This window comes from Castor canadensis, chromosome 5, assembly GCF_047511655.1.
Source record: "Castor canadensis chromosome 5, mCasCan1.hap1v2, whole genome shotgun sequence".
Lineage (NCBI taxonomy): Eukaryota > Metazoa > Chordata > Mammalia > Rodentia > Castoridae > Castor > Castor canadensis.
The window spans coordinates 6,416,470-6,429,578 of NC_133390.1; the positions used below are offsets into that span (position 1 = coordinate 6,416,470).

Here is a 13,109-nt window from a genome sequence, read left to right on the forward strand (position 1 = left end):
GTGAGGTTCTACTGGTCTTTCTTTCTTTCTTTTTTTTTTTTTTTTTCGCTTTCTTTTTTATCATCCTGGTAGATCAGCTGGGGGCCTTATCTGGCCCCCAGGTGCAGGGAGGGGGCCCAGGCTCAGGGGAAGATCCCAGATATCTAAGAAGTAATAAGGAGCTAGACTGTGTAAGGGGCAGCCTGTGTGCAACCCAGACCTGCAGGCCACCACCAGTTCCCTGTGATGCTGGGTGGGAAAGAGGAGCAGGGCTGCACCCAGGAGGTGGGAATGGGGTATCTGCATTGTGGGCTGGAGGCTCTGCTTCCTCTACTGATTATCCCACACTCACTTGCCAGGGCAGAGCCCTCAGGCCCCTGGGGCTTCCGGTGCAGGGCTTCAGTTTTGAGGGTGGAAGGTAGTCCCCTTTGCAAAATGAGGCATTTGTATCTGCTCTATGCAGATTTGTTTTAAGCTGTTTGACAACAAAGAGCTAAGCTGTGCAATCACTGCAAAATCTGGGAAGCAGCACACATGTTCTTACCATGCTTGGTTGGTGCTCGGGAACTCTGGGAATTCTTTCTCTCTCTTGAAGTCACTCTAAAGTTTCTAGAACCTTGGAAGGTGATCTCGTTGAGGGTCATATTTTAGTGGCTCTTAAAAACTGTCCTGAACTCGTGCTTTCTGTTGTGGGCTCCACTGTGGCTCTAGGATGTTTTTAAAGTAGTTCCTGTGGTGGATGTTTGTTGTAAACAATTGGAAAATGTTGAGGACTTTGTGACATTGGTGGATCTCATGCACCTTCATCACAAGAGCTCTGTGTGTCTTCTTCCCTGCCCACTCTGTCCCCTCAGTGATCTTCTTCACAGGACCATCTTCATGGAGCCAGGGTGGCCAGGTCGGCCAGGTCCAGCAACAAGGGCATGGGGACTATGTGGTGTAAACAGCATAGCAACACACACTCATTTCTCTCCCTTTATAAAAGTGTCACAGTGCCACTCGTCTCAGCTCCAGGGACCTGCCTTCTAGACCCACCTTAGCACTAGCAGAGGGTCTGGACCAACCCAGGGCCACACTGCAACAGTTTAGGGAAAGTAAGTCTTATATGCTTTTTTTTTTTTCATTCTTGAAATATTTTAATTTTTAAAAATTAGCTCATAATATTTACAGTTATTTATAGGATTTTTTTTTAATCTTGCAAATATTCAATGTACTTCCTATTTAGATCCACTGGCTTCTCTTGTCTGTTTTTAAATCCACTATTGTGGTCAAACTGCAGATTTTTGTCATATCCCCTTGGTTTCAACAAAACAAGACTGATGGTCACAAATCCATCTACCAGGATTCATGTTTAAGTTTATGTGGGTATTTGGTAATAGGGGGGCAATGTTACATAAGGAACAGGGTTGGAGCCACACAGGGTTCAAACCTTCTGGTTAGGACCTCACACAGGGAAGTTCCTTAAGGTCTGAAAACCCACCTACCGGGATCCTCCTGAATACTCAGTGAGCTGCCTTCTGGAAGGGGAGTGGGCCAGTGACTTTGTCTCCCTGACTTTTGTTTCCTCCTTTGGAGAGGGGAGATGCTAAGTGCCCTTTGCATTAGCCCTTTGGATGACAAACAGAGTTGAATGTGCCCAGCTCAGGTGCAAAGCTGGATTCTGCAAAGGGTAGTGGTGGCAGTGGCAGGTGTTAGCTTAGCCAAGCACAACTTGCTCTCAGCCCTACAGGGAGTTCTCATCGCCTGGGTGAGTAGGAGGCACCTACACTGAGTGCTTGCTCCAATCAGGACACAGGGCATGGCATGTTCTCAGCAGCAGACACATTCTATATCTTGCTCAGCCCAGAGAAAAGAAGAGTGAGCAAATGAAGACCTGGCCAGGTCTGGAAAAGAAAAGACCAGTTTTCCAGAAAGGGGGACTGCATGAAGTAAGGGCAAAGTCTAGCAGCCACTGACCAGGGCCAGGTGGGAGAGGTGGTCCGGGAGTGAGGGTGAATTAGAGGGCGGCTCAGGGTGCAGTGGTAGGTGTCTTGTGACAAGTTCAGAGGATGCCGCTACAATTGGTGCTAATTACAAATTACACCGAGGACTATCAGAGAGCAAAACGTCCTCACGGACCGCTCTCCTCTGGTATCACAGAGCTGTGTGGCTTCTCTCCCTACTAACTAGAACAGTGAGCAGTCAATTTATAGTTTTTAGGGGTTTCCCCACAGCCATGCATGTTTCCACTGAAGCCTGGCCTTTTCCTATATCCACCCAAATTCCACAGCATTGCTGCCTTTCAGGCCAAGTTCAGACTCATTCTCTTTTGTCACTTTCTTTTCCATATGAAACACAGAGAAAGCCATCTTTCTAAGGCTGCTCTGTGTTTTTCACTGAAAAGAAGAACCTCAAAAACTAATTAAAAGAGGAATTTCTGATTCCTTTTTGTCTAAAGAGCTATGACATTTCTAGACACAAGCCCAGTAAACTAGTTGTTCCCCATCTCAAATCTTGTTCAGTTTGAGGAGCTACGGAGTAGAATCCCTTCTGTAGGTTTCAAAATGCTGCTTGGAGATTTTGTAACTCAGGCTTTCTTTATAAAGTAAGATTTTAAAAAGTAAAATTGTATAATAAAGGAATCAGATTCTCAAGGAGAAAAGTAGGAATAATTTTTGGTCATTTTGAGAATACCTGTTTCCCAAAAGTTCATAAAACACAATACAGAAGTGGTTTCCTCCACACTTTCACAAAAACCATTGCCTGTGACTACCGTCCTGTTGTCCCTGGGGCAGGACTTTCTCTGAGTTTTATACAAAAGCACCTAAGAAGCTAGACACTTGTCCCCATTGCCTGGCCCAAGTGAAAACTCCAATCCAGGGATTCACCTTCCGAGTCTCACCTTTTCTTCCCTAGCTGCCTCAAGGAAGCTGGGAGGCTGGGGACCTGGAGCACAGAGAAAAGGAACCACCTTCTGTGGACCACTTCCCATCTGCTCTCAAGCATGCAGAGAAACTGAGGCTCAGACAACAGTGTGTCCTCCCCAAGGGTGCTGTGGCTTGGAGTCTGCACACCTGGAATTCACAACTAGGGCTGATGTAAGATTCCAAAGATCAGAATCTCTCTTCCTGGGGCCAGGCTGCCTCTCTTATCCAAATGACCCTCTGTCACACGTTCACTTTCCCTCTCATCTGTGTGACTGTAGAGTTCCCAGATCATGTGTTACTCATTTGACTTTGGTTCTTTTTCTTTTCTATTGTTTTGAATAGCATCTCCCTATGTCTCCTAGGTTGGTACTGAACTCACAATCTTCCTGCCTCACCATCTCCAGTGCTGGGATTATAGATGTGTACTACCACACCCTGCTTTCATTTGACCTTTTACTTTTTTTTAAAAAAAAGATTTTAATTTTAAAAATGCTATAATATAACACTTTATATTTTGCTGAAAATTTGCGTAATCACAGCACTGAAAAAACCAGAAAAGAGTCTCAGCAACACAAGCTTTAAGTACAGTTTCACAGCAGGCATCTCTCTTGCTCTGAAAGGGGCTTTTTTCCTCCTTTCTCCCTCGTTATTGCTATCTTTGTCAGATCCTGTTTGTGTTCAAAAGGTTGCTGATCTTATGAAAGAATAAACTTGAAAAGTCTTGCTTTAATCATGGCAGTAATTAGCTAATTTGGACCCTGCATTATCTTTCCTTTTTTTTTTTTATTGGAAACACATTCAAGAATGGGCTTGTAGTTTATCCAGTGTCTTGGAAACATGAAACACAGAGCTGGCAAAAGCCAGGTACCCTCCCAGTTCTGGTGAGTTGCTGGATTCTTTTTTGCACATTTCCAACAGTGATCACAGTTTCTGTGAACACAGGAACACACGTGATCATTCCTCCGAGCTAAACACATAGTCTTAAATAACGAAAGCTGTTAATCTATTGAATCACCCCTTTGACTTCAAGGAAGAAATGGGTTAGCCACACTTAACAAATAAAGGACATGAAACTCTGCTAGCAGGCTTAGGGGCAGCCATCCTCCAGTTCCTGGGAACTCTGCCTTACCAGTCAAAGAGAGCCTCCAACTCCAGGGGCCTTGTGTCTGAGGTGTGAGTCAGCAGGGGTTACCAAGCCCTACTCTGCCTTCTCTTTTCAGTGGTGTGATTGCACTAACCATGTGTCTTCCTTTCAGTTCCCTTCCATGCCTAGCCTCCTTCTTTTTCCCTTTCTCTAGAAGGGAGAGCCGAGGGCAGGGCTGTTAACCATGTCTTCTTCAGAAATGGCAGTTCTTCCTGGTGGGCAGACTCTGACCCAGCTGCTTCTCTACAATCTGTTCTCTTTCTGCTGGGTGTGTTCTTCTTACCCTTGCTCTCATGCTTTTGGCTTCTCTTTGTATCATTTCCTGACTTTCTCTTTCTTACCCTCCTGACCATAGATTTCACTTTAAGTGTTGTTCACCACCGTCTCTTTGGAGATCCAGCCATAAGCTGCTCAGAACTGAATTGTCTAAAATTGAGCTCCCATTTGTCTCCTAAGTTCAGTGACTTCTGGTTTTTTGGGGTTCTAACAATGGCATCACCCTTCTCCATCTGTCTTATCTTGAAACTCCTTCACTCCAGTCTAGAGCAAGACCTCCTATTCCACCTCCCTTGTCCTTTTTCTCATGGCCACTGCCCCTGAGTAAAAGGGCTTCACTCCTCTTCTTCTGTCTCTTAATGTGCCCTTCCATCACTTGGCATCACTGCCAAGTGTAGCTCACAACCCCAAGAACTGAAACTTCCAGTGACTCCCTTTACCTACCAAACTGAATGGCAAACATCCTTGAGCATGTCCTCCCTGGACACAGCACTGATGACATCAATGTCATCCAGTAAACACCCTGGATCGAACCTCTGCACCCTGCTTGCTTCACCTACAGAGGGGTTAATGGTAATGCTACCTGAGCAGGGGTTAAGAAGGGCTCATTACAACAGCATGGGGCTTTCAGCACTATCAGCAACCAGTGCCTCTCTACTATGTCTCCACCTTCATTCCTAGCCAATAGCAGCTAGGGATTTCCTTGATATCTGGACTGAGCCTTCTCTTCTTCTACACAGATATAAGACCCAACCTCCTGCAGAGCAAGCCTTCAGCAAGAGCATGCAGGAGGAGATGACAAAGGGTCAGAACCTAAGTATTCAAAATACTAAAGAGAGTGAAGTTAAACACTCACTGAACACACATTTCTGCCAACCGTGGGCTGAGAAGTTAGACTCTTTCTTCAGATACTAAAAACCAAACAAAGTGCTGTATGGAAAGCACAGTGTAAGGAACGTTCCCAGGATATTGGACTAGACAAGTTAATATCTGTAATTATAAAGATTCATGTTTAAATATGCATACTAGCACGCAGTCTCAGGTTCTGAAATGCCTTGTACTGGCGTAGCCCTGTTGGAATGAAATGCATTTGATTGTAATCACAGAAAAGTGGCTCTTGTGAGTTTCAGCCCTATAATATTTCATCTTTAAAATGGGCAAATCTAGAAAATTCTCTGCAACTTAAAATTTGAAACACATTGAGAGTCAAATACCTTTATTGCCACAGGTATGCTAACACAGCCCATAGCTAAATGGAGCCATTTGAAAGGGACCAAAAATGATGCTGATTTGATTGTCTGCAGGATTTACCACACCATGGATCAAATCACCCCTTTATACCTCAGAACTGCAGTTAACTCTTCCTTTTTTTTCTTTCTTTCCTTTTCTTCCCCAAGATCAAAATTCCAGTCTATGCTTCCATGCTGGACCCTGCTGGCTTTGTATCATTTGTCCCTTTTATCTCATGTCTCCTCATCCTCTTCCCAAAATATCCAACAGGTTTTCTACTTTTCCTAAGACTGCTGAACCATAGACACATGGGTACCATTTCTTCTCACTTATAAAAGATGTCGCCCTTCTCAATAACCCCACTTACACAGGTCTAGCATCTGATCCATTAATTTTGTGCTATGTACTACGGGAGAAAATACACCAGTTACTGGTTTTCAGATGAGTGTGTTTTCAAAACACTTCAGATAAAAAGGTCTGTGCTGTGTTTGCAAGATGGGATAGAAGTACAGTCTGGATGCATGGGAAGATGTAATTATAGCAAAAATTCTGCCTTTCGTGACAACGCACAGGCATCTGATAAACACTGCCTGAGGCACTCCTTGGGCTAAGTTTTGGGAACACAGAGGAAGAAATAAGTAAAATCTCTCCTGTCAAAGAGTTTGCTTTCCTGCAGGGAAAAGAGAGCAGTAAATAGGCCATTGAAAAGTCTGGCCAAGTGGGATGAAGTGCCTATATCCAGGTATGGGAGGGGATTATCAGAGGTTCTCAGCCCAGGCTCAGTGGGACACCAGGGACGGCCCCCTTGTGCTGGAGATAGACCTGAGTCTAACCCAATGGGGAACGCTGATAACCTCGGCGTGGACATGAAACTAAAATAAAAAGATCTATCTGCAAAGGACAGTGGACACTGTCTTTCGAGAAAACTGTAGAGTATATGTGAAACTAGACTCAGTGAGCACCTAACGCTTCCCAAGCTCAGTTATTAATTCTCTAAAACTCGTGTTTAATTTTGAAATCACGATCAAGATTCTGCTCCAGTGGATGTGGGTATATTCCTTTGTGGTTTATAAATATATACATACAAAAGTTCTCGCTAAGCTCATGCCCACACTGACTTTGTTACTTGCACAGATATGACTGTGTGTGATCATAGCTCACTGTCTATTTAGAAAATCTTACTTCAGAAAACCCTGGGTGGGTTTCTCATTTCTTTGTGTTTGCAGCCTGCCCAACCCCCCACGCGGCCAGGTGCATCTGGGCTCATATGTTTTCTTAACTCCTCGCAGGTATGTGGGAATGAGGCTGGGAGGCAAAGGACACATGACACCAAATTTCACGAACTTTCAAAGCAAAGGTAAACTTTTCCAGGTTTTCTTAAAACAAAGGAATAGACACAGAGTAACTTAGTAAGTAAGAAGGAAGATTTGGGAAACTGACCTTTTATTCTTTGGCAAAGAGGATGAGGACAGAGCAAGATACCAATGTGCAAATATTTGAAAGCCTAAATATCACTGAGTGAGAACATTATTTGTCCTGTAAGGCTTGAGTCTAGCAAATATTTGTACCAGGAAATGACACTATTAACTGCTGTCAGAAATTGGAAGAAGCATTTATAGAAAGCAAGTCCCTTTGCTTTGAAGGGGGACAGAAAGAGGATCCCTTGCCAGACACACAGCTATTTGACTGGGGAAATGCTCAGAGTCCATTAAAGGAAATGAGTATTGTTGAGGCATGTGATGTCAGGCTGGGTTCTAGGTTCGTGATTAGTATTCTGTGGGGTTTTAGTGAGGGGCTTTGCAAGTGGCAAATGTGCAGCACGAATTTTGATACCCACATACTATAGGAAAAACAATTCTGATATCATCTTCCCCTGGGGCCTCGCTATGACCTTAGGCTTCAGCTGTCGTACAGCAATCTGCCTTTCATTTCATGCCAGCCATGTGCAAAGCATGTTGTCATCCAGACCAATCTTCTGTCGCTCACTGATCAGTAAATGTGTAAGCACAATTCTGTGACATTTTTGCTTATCACTTCTCAGAGTTACTCAGAGGGCAGCCAGCAGCTATGATTTGCATGCATTAATTCATCCCTCCATTCAGGAAACAGGTACTGGGACTTTCTTACATAAGACAGAATGGATTTACCACAAGGATGAAGAAACTCCAGCTTCAGGGCTCCTTCATGCACAGGCTGATTTCAAAGCTCCATCCTAATTTTAGTCATAATTTCTCATTCATTTTCTTAAAAAAAAGTTCCCAAATCGTAGTCTTTAAACAACATAAAATCTAAACCAGCCTTTCATATTGTTACTAGAGAAAATACACAAGAATTTAACAGCCATCAGCCTGATAGATACCAGGGTAGCTCCAACCAAAACAGGATTGGACAAAATCCAAACCCAGACTGCCTGGGTACCCTGAATCCTGATTCCCAGCTTAACCACCTCCATGCTCCTCCGTGTCACTATCTTTGAATTCCAGTGGACTAGTGTGGTCAGTAACCCCTGGAACAGGGGCAGGCTAGAGCTGCTGTTTAGGTTGAACTCTGATTCCTGAGTGAGCTATGAGCAGTCAGACTGTGACTATGACTTTGACTGGCCCAGTGTGGAAAGGGCTGCTGTCTCTCCAGTCTAGACTGCTCTTGATCCGAACTGCAGGGCCATGGGAAGAACCAAATTGGCAAGACATGGCTTACAGTGCTGCTAATTCTTCTTGCCATCTCTTTTAATATCCTCAGTCCCAAGAGGATACAGGCATGCTCTTCCTACATAAACCAGGTGATTGACATGTGTATGCTTTTAACCAAAAATCAAGAGCTTGTATTTCTTCTTATGTATCTGCTGATGCTGTTAGCATGGTCAGACAACCCTGACTTGTCTTCATATTATCACCAAAATACCTGCAATTTTATCCTATAGAATTTTGGGTCTAAAGCGACAGGCTGAGCTCTGGCATTGGACCACGTGTGAACTTCTAGAGTCAAAATGGACTTCCCTAGTGAAGGACAGATGTCCATTGGAGGGAAGGCTGGTACCTATGCTTCTTCTGGAGCTCTGAGCTTGTCTTCATGGAAAAAGCACAAATGTGACGAAAAGTCCCTGGAAATGTGGAAGAACTCTCTTCATGGATCCAGCTCCCTTATAAGTGGAGCTCCCCCACTGTTGTCTGAATTAATCCAGAAGACATTTTTCAGAGATGGTTTGTCAAGTTCAACTAGCTCACCTTGCCTTTTATCAGGGAAGTCAATGCTCTGAAATTGCCCCTTTCCATCTCAACAAAGTAACATTTATAAATAAAAACATTTATAAATAAAACTTCTCTCTGAAATTGCCCCTTTCCATCTCAACAAAGTAACATTTATAAATAAAACTTCTCTCAGAACCTTTATTTATGTTATTATTTATTTTATCTCTATTGTTCTTTAAAGGTGAGGAGTGGGCTTCCTTCATTTCCTCAGTTTCGGGAAGATTCGCCCTCTTGTGCTCCTTACCTCCGAACTGTTGCTGGTCACATAGCTCTTTTACCTGTCTGTAGAACTGGCACCAGGAAGCTACCTGAGCAGCCACAAAGAGCCAGGTGTTGGGTCACACCTGGCCCGGTTCAGGGCACCATGTCCTTGAAAGAACAAGACCAGCTCTTGGTTTACTTTGTACCTGGGCTAGGCCACACCCCACCTTCTTAGGGTGCCAAAAGCCCCACTCCTGAGGTGGCTCATGAAAGATAAAGACCAAGGACAAAGGGGAGAGAGTGTGACTTGCCTCTTGGTGTGCCCACTCAAGCAAGGAAGTCTTCTTCGCAGACATAAAAGCCGACATTAATTCTTGCCATAGCTTCCTGACTATTTTTGGAGTGGAGTTATTTTACGTGAAAGAAGAATGAAAACAACCCATTTGGAGATGCCCCGTTTACTCCAATGTGGAGTGCTTGAATCTCTGCAGGGGCGAAGACAGGAGCTGCCTTACTTCAGTATTCAAGGCGGAAGGGAAATGCCTGGGGAGGTCAGTGCATTACACTGTGTCCCCAAGGCTGGCCATCACAGTGGTGCCATGCTCACAGCCCCTCTCTGAATGGTGGTGAGGTGGTTATGAGATTTCAGTGTGCCTGCCACACAGACTCATTATGCATTCAACCCTGGACATGGATGTCACATGCGAGGATGTCAGGGGTCTGCTCTGAGCCTTGAGCAGATGATATGGGACTGGGCAGGGAAGGTAATGTCAATGTCAGGTGTCTGACATTCTCTGATTAAGACACAAAAGGTTTGCATCTCTATTCAGTGCCTAAAGCCACAGACAAGTGAGTTTTCTTGTACCCAGCACATTGCTGTTCTTCTGGTATATAATCACACACACCCCCTTCACACCCCAAAACAAGAAGCTGCCTTTGGCCTTTCTACATTTCCTACCCGCAGAAGCAGATCAGGGTGTGCTCAATCCTGGAGGAAGGAGCCAAAATACCTGCTTTCGTTGGCTCAGGACTGCTGACACATGAAGCCAGGGGTCTCGCTCTCTCTTGCCCTCCAAAGTATGGGCTGACAGCAGGGGTTATAAGTTCAAGGAGAGGAAATTGGGGAAATAACTCTTTGTGCAAAATGACCACAGCTGTTGGGGGAAGGAAGGAGCGGTCAGAGAGGAGGACTTTTTAGAAATGTGTTTTCCTTAAGCAACCAGAATCACCAACTTCAACCAAGTCTGTTTCTCTAAACCTACTCAAACCACTTATGCCTTATTTAATTCAGGGAGGAATTGCTCCACTATTTGATTGGCATTTCTGAGACAGAACTATTGGTGATTTGGCCACACTCTGTCACTCTCTAGCCTTTTGTGAAAACCCACCAGATGACCTTTGGGTTGCTCCCTAACTGACCACTTATTATAGTGCAGCTAAGGAAAGGAGGGAAGCTGCTAGAGAGTAAAAATCCCAGGAAAGTATGGACAGAGGAGCAGGAGCCCTGTGTGAGGTAAGTGCTTAATTTTTCAACTGGAGTCTCCCTGTAATAGTCAGTTTTCACAAACTGATAACATTTAAAAGTACATTACAGTTTTATGTGACACTTCTTTCTTTTGATTTTTAAGGCAGTTGTAAATTGGAGAGAATTTGTCACCCAAGGCTATTACAGATTGTGACCTGATTTGTTTAAACATCCAGGGCAGAGGGCAAGGTGAGGAAGGAGAAGAATAAACTTAATTATGTGTGAATGTTTGAGGTTGAAAAAAAAAATAGTTAGGGTCACTTAAATTTTTTCAAAATCCTTCTTAAAGGTCAAGGGGGAAATTAACATATATGCTCAGATAAAAAGAGGTCACTCTGAACTTTTGGATTTTTGTAGAACAAAATTTTGGTCTTTAGTTTTTTTGTTAAGTTAAATACTGCATTTGTTGTAAGTTTCCTAACCTGTAACTTAAAGAAAATGTGAGGTCAAGAAATGTCTATGGAATGAAGAATTCTCATTTCCTTCAAGGACTAAATGCGGAAGTAGGGAGGGAGAGGAGACTAAAGTAGGTTTTACAGGAGTGATGTGGAAATTTCACCCAGTATAACATTTATTAGCTGAAAATAGTCTACACGTACATAAAATTATATGCTGATTATAAAAAGCTTTATCCATGGGTCGTGAACAAAGTTTGAATGTTTCCAAAGTCGAAATTGTTTACATTCTTATATCTACCACAGAAAACTTCCAGAACTTTTCTTTTTCTCATAAGGATAGGTAACAGATTTTAAAATATTCTGGTGAGGTTTCGCCTTACGGCAACCTAAACTGATTTTCTCCACCAACAAAGGAAAATGACTGCACGAGAATTAGCCAAAGAACTATATGATCGCTGAAAATCTGTAACAAACTTGCTCTGACAGACGCTGAGATAGAAAAACACTTGCAAAGAGAACTCAAAGTAATTCTCCCAGTGTAGACCCAGACACCCACAGCCAGGGAGACATCTGGATACCGTTTCATAGGCAAGAATAAAGTACTTCTTTTTTTTTCCCTTTGCCCCATCATTAAGGAAAAACCCGTTTTCCACATGCAAACAGCACTTGTAAATTCCCCCAGATAAGCTTGGCCGTCTTGAATGATTTAAGTCAGTTTCAAAAGAATCACAACTTTTTCATTACCTTTAGAAGTTTTGCAAAACTATCTGTAGCAGGCTGCAGGTCTCAGAGCTGACACAAGCCAGTGTCAGTGCTCCTCTTACCTGCAAAGTCCAGTCCGCTGAGTGCTGGCTCCTGGCTGGCTGGGGGCTCTGACCAGGGAGAAGTGATCAGCCCATGCAGGTTGCTTGGAAAGCTAGGTACTCAGGCGTTCTCAGAGTGAAGAAACTCTAGCTGTTCACTGTCAGTCAAAAACAAGTTGGTACAAGTTTGAGTAGGAATTACCTGAAGGAACTGAAGAGAGAAAGAAAGAGATTGGGGCAGATGAGGGAGGGACAGAGAAGGAGGGAGGAAGGAAAAGAGGGAGGGAGAGAGAGAGGGAAAGAGAGAGAGAGAAGGAATCTGAGAAAGGAGTCCATGATGTCAGTGTGTCTTAAGGTCTTAAGGAGACTACAGACCAGCACAGGACTGCTTCTAATGGCACCGGTCCCGTGCTTTCCAGACACCTGTGTAAAAGAAAACCAACGCCCTTTTTAAAGAACACCAGTTAATCTCTGAAGAAACTTTGCCTACTCTTATCAAAGTGTCTTTTTGAAAACTGTAAATAAATAAGCATTATCTTTTGTAACAAGCGCTCCTTTACCTCCCTGTTCTCCTTTCCCTTCCCTCTCCCCACCCCAAATAAATATTAACAAGAATCCCCGCCTCCTGGGGAAAGCGGAACACACCCACCCATGCAGACCATACCTAGATCAAGTATGTCTAAGCCAATGTCACCAAGGGGAACTCCTGCTTTTAGCTCCTCCTCCCTATGGCCACTGCAGTTTTTCTGTTGCCTTTGCTCTCCCTCATGAAGAAACACAGACAGTGGGAGAGATAAGGGTAATGTTAGTTCTTTTGGCTAATGGGAATCCAGCCCAGTAGAGGAATCTGGGATCCAGAACTCTTGCACAGAGTATGGCATTTTTAGGAGAGATGGTCAGACATACTTTGACTTAAGGGGAGATTTTCTGGGTTCTGGAAATGAAGCAGTGAGCTTCTGTCTGGAACCCAGCTATGGTGCCCTTCCTATGCCAGGGAACTTCTTACAGCCACCATGTCAAGCATTGCAAATCCATGGCTCATGCTTTCTGAGCCTTCCAGGGGCAGAGGGTATAGGAACCCAGTAAGTCCTCAGAGGCAGGAGCTTATTCTAATGAGATAACCTTACACTGGCCCAAAGGCAGAGTCCAGAGGAGCAAAAGCCCTTCGTCACAAAGGAGATAGTGACACACTTACATGTCCCCTGCACAGGCACTTCATCGTCTGCTCCTCAATCAGTGCCCTACTCCTTGCTATGGATCAGGTCTTGGCCTCCAGGGTATCTTCCCAGGGAGGTCCCTAATGTAGCCCCACCTCTGCTCTGTGCTTCAAGTCTCCTTTCTATTTTGTATGTCATCACTACCTGACACTACCTAACTATCTTCATTACTATCTGTGCTC

General features: G+C 44.0%; 1 protein-coding gene across 8 annotated transcripts in view; it reads right to left on the minus strand.

Moving 5' to 3' along the window:
- The window catches only part of Kcnj15 (potassium inwardly rectifying channel subfamily J member 15), a 43,137-nt gene extending 30,838 nt beyond the window's left edge, over positions 1–12,299 (minus strand). For all 8 annotated transcript variants that reach the window (XM_074072647.1, XM_074072645.1, XM_074072652.1 and 5 more), the window contains exons 1-2: positions 12,086–12,299; positions 11,732–11,868 (exon numbers count right to left, since the gene is read on the minus strand). The gene's annotated coding sequence lies outside the window, so the exon portion shown is untranslated. The remainder of the gene's footprint in view (positions 1–11,731; positions 11,869–12,085) is intronic.
- Positions 12,300–13,109: the final 810 nt, after the last annotated feature.